We start from the raw sequence: 3,976 nt of genomic DNA, 5'->3' as shown, positions 1-3,976 counted from the left end.
ATTGTTTTTGTTTTGACATTTAGACCTTTAATGAATCTTGAACTTAATTGTATATATGGAGTGAGAGAGAAATCCTCACTCCAGATGAATAATCCATTATGTTAACACCATTTATTACATAAATAATCTTTTACTCAATGAATTGACATACCACTATCATAATATGTAAAATATCTTTATATCCTTATATCTATTTGTGAATGCTTTATTATGTTTACATCTACTGGTTATTTTTCTCATGCCAACACCTTACTAATCTGGTTACAGTGATGCGATGGCAATATCTAGTAGAGCAATTTCTTCACCATTTTTCTTTTCTTATTTAAGGATTCCTAATTTAATCACATCTGCAAAGTTCTTTTTTGGCATGTAACACGTAACACAGTTGTGGGAGGTTAGGATGTGCACATCTTTAGGGGCCATTATTCTGTCTACCACCCTACTCTTCACAGTCTCCCATAGTTAGGTGGGGCTCTCAGGCCAAGCTCTGACCAGTAGAATGTGACCAGAAGAAGGTGATTTTTGCTCTTTACTTGTAGTCCTGGCCCATAGGGTCTCCCTGTAGTTTTCCATGCACTCTGTCTTTCCCTGAGCAGAGCACGCAAGGGAGGGCACGGCCAGAAAATGGGAGCACCTGGATAACCAAGCAGAAAGTTATCTGCCAGTGAGAAACATCCACTGTGGAGCTTGTTGAGTGATGAACCTCTGTGTTAAACACTGAAATTTAGGGGTTTGTTGTTAGCTACTATTACTTACCCTAATGCCTCAGCTAGCTAGTATTCAGGATTGATACAGAAAGCAACTACAGGAGGTTAGGGGGCTGGAAGCCTTTTGTCAAGATAAAAATTCAATGGGGATACCTTGAGATACCTTTGACTTTGAGGTGTTGGGTGGGCATCCTGTTCCATATCCAAAGTCCAAATGTGAAAATTAGAATTTATTACCTCAAAGTGAAACTGAATATGGCAATAGAACTACGAGAAATATCTTTCGATAATTTTATTAGATTTTCCTAGAAACCTATCTGGAGAGAACTAAATGTACTTAGATGAAATAGATTCAGTTGTAGTCTCCTTTGATTGGGTACCCTAGAGGCTTCTTGGGAGCAAGGGCACAGCTCCAGGGAGGGGACTTGTTCAATGAAAAGGGCCAGAGCTGGAAGGAGAGAGGTGGGGTGGAGACAGCAGCCCTGGGCAGGTCAGGGCTTCTGGATGAAAACAGTTTTGATGGGAGTCTTAGTAATTTTTAGTTCTATGTATACTCAGAATAATAAAAGGGATAATAAAAAATTAAAATTTAGAGTATAAACTATATAGTGAAAATACCTCTGGTAATGGCTAACAGTTTTCTGTTTCGTTTTCCTGAATATTTTTCTGTTCATACATGAACACTCATACAATTTCAACTTACTTTTTAAAAAAGAAGTTATATTTATTGAGGTAATATTGATTTATATCACAGTATATATCTCAGGGGTGTAGGTTTACACCTGTACAATTGTATGTTATTGTACCACACCACAACCAAAGCCCCAGTAATCCTCCAGTAGACCTCCCTTTCCCCTTTGCTGCCACCCTACCACGTCCCCCCTTCTGGTAGCCTTAGTTAGCGTCCAACGTGCTCTTCCCCTTCCTGCTTCTACCCTTTCCTACTCCCCCCTCCCTCCCGCTGTTGCCTCAGATCTATGGTCAGCTTTCAAGGTTTTGTCTTTGTCTGATCTTTCCTTTGGTTTCTCTATATTCTACATGCAAGTAAAACCATCTGCTATTTATCTTTCTCCTTCTAACTTACTTTACTTAGTATAATCCCTTCCAGATCTATTCATGTTGCCTCAAATGGCGTGAATTTATCTTTTTTGATTGCTGAGTAATCTTCCATAGTGTCTATATACCACACCTTCTTGATCCACTCATCTATTCTCAGGCTCTTAGGTTGTTTCTGTATCTTGGCTACTGTCAAGAGTGCTGCAATAAACATGGGAGTGCTACTGGCTATGTCTTCAGTTTATTTCCTTTTCATGACCTATAAATCTGCCTCACTTTAAGACTACTATTGATAGACATTTAATGTCTATCAATGTTTTTCTTGTGACAAACACCACAATCCAATATTTTTCTTGTGACAAACACCACATCTGTAAACACCGTGTGAAGGCAGAGAACACGAGGGCATCTAGTTGTTGGAGGACAGATAAATCCCTTGGAGTGCAATCGCTGTATCACAGAGTAGCAACATTTAAAAATCTTGACAGGTATTTCAATTTCCCTCCCAAAATATATCAATTCCTCTTATTTGAGGAGCAGAAGTGTGGAAATGAGCAAAGGGGGAGATGAAGACATGAGGGAGAAAGGAAGATCAGGCTGAGAGTTAATATGCACTGGTGTGAATCATGCGGGCCCAGAGACCAAGCCCTGGGAAGAAAGACCCATGTTTAGCCTAATGCTCTGTTGTTACTCTATTGAAATTCATAGTAATTTTTGAACATGGCCCCACATTTTCCTTTTGCATCAGACTCCATAAATGATGTAGCTGATCCTGCAGTGGGAAAAACGGGCAGAGCCAGCAAGCACTTGAGCTTGTAGGGAGGGAGTGGCTGCACAGACTGCACTTGGTCCTGAGGTCAATGAGAATGGGCCTGGGCCACCCAGGACAGGCTGAAGTCCTGAGGGGGGATGCACAGTTAGGGCCAGGGACCTCAAGAGCAGCTGGATTGTGGTGTTCAGTGTTCACTGACTCCCTTAGAGTGTCCTAAATCAGTGACTCATCTTGGTTCTATAGTGCTTTTCCCAGATCTGCTACAACAGCATCTTGGAAAACTGCTTAGAAGTTCAGATTCTTGGGCCCCACCCAGACCGACAGAACCAGAAACTTCAGTGGGCTCTAGCAATGTTTTTTGTTTTTTTGGTAAGATTTATTTATTAATGCATCAAGAACTGGGGTACAGGCCAGAAGCACAGGGGGTGAGAGGGTTCATGAGAGACAGAGTGGGGAACAGAACAGGCAGACTGACTGAAACACATTGCTGAGGGGAGCAGCACGCGAGACAGAGGAGGTCTGCTGCGCCATGTGGGTAGCTCCCTGGTCAGCCAGGGATGGACCTTGTGCTGCAGAGGCTGCGGATAGCTTCACAGTGCTGTGCTTAACCCCTTGCGCCACCGGGGAGGCCCTCCAGCAAGGTTTCAATAAGCCCTTCATGTGATTCTGCTAGGCAGTCAAGTATAAGAAGCACTGTTTGAACCAATTTTGGATCACAACGACCTCTTGGGATTGGTTTCCAGAACAGCCTAACCCGGACTTCTCAAGAGAAGAAGTGAGCCTATGAGAGGAAAATCAGGAGCCTGACTTTTCACTTGCCCAGATTGGGGCTTGTCCCTCTTATTTAAACCTGAAGGAAAAACTTCCGACCATTACAAGTCTCCTGGGGCTATTAACTTGTTATTTTTCCCTTTCCATCTTGAACATAATCTATTAGGCTAATAAAATGCCATGCAGACCTCATTTCTGTGGTCCCCTGGTAGATCCAGGATATAGTCTCTAAGTTCTCCCCCCATAGGGGGATTAGGAAAGCCGCGCAAAGATGAATAGTCTAAAAGACATTAATGATGTGAGCTCTGCTTTGGAGAAGCTAAAAGCTCCGGGTTAGCTAATAGCTTTATGATGCTATTTTAGACTTCTGGAAGTTACACATATCTAAGGTAAATATCTTTGTCAGGAAAGGGGCCCCTTGGGATGCACCAAATATGAGAATATTAGAATCGGAAAGGGCAGCTAGAGACGGTAATAAAGTTGTGTCTCATCTAGGAATAATATCGAAAAATGATAATGCAAATTGTTCAAGCTCTTTGCAGAGTCAGTTTTTTTTGTGCTGTGGTCAGTGAACCAGTTGCAGACATACCGTATAGAAGTGAAATTACAGGGTCACGTTAAGTCCAGGTCTGCATCCTCCCCTGACTTCCCGACTGGCGAGGGAAAATCG

The sequence above is a fragment of the Talpa occidentalis genome, unplaced genomic scaffold, assembly GCF_014898055.3.
Source record: "Talpa occidentalis isolate TD23 unplaced genomic scaffold, MPIMG_talOcc4v2.1 talOcc4.4, whole genome shotgun sequence".
In the NCBI taxonomy this organism is placed as follows: Eukaryota; Metazoa; Chordata; class Mammalia; order Eulipotyphla; family Talpidae; genus Talpa; species Talpa occidentalis.
This window is presented reverse-complemented; position numbering follows the sequence as displayed.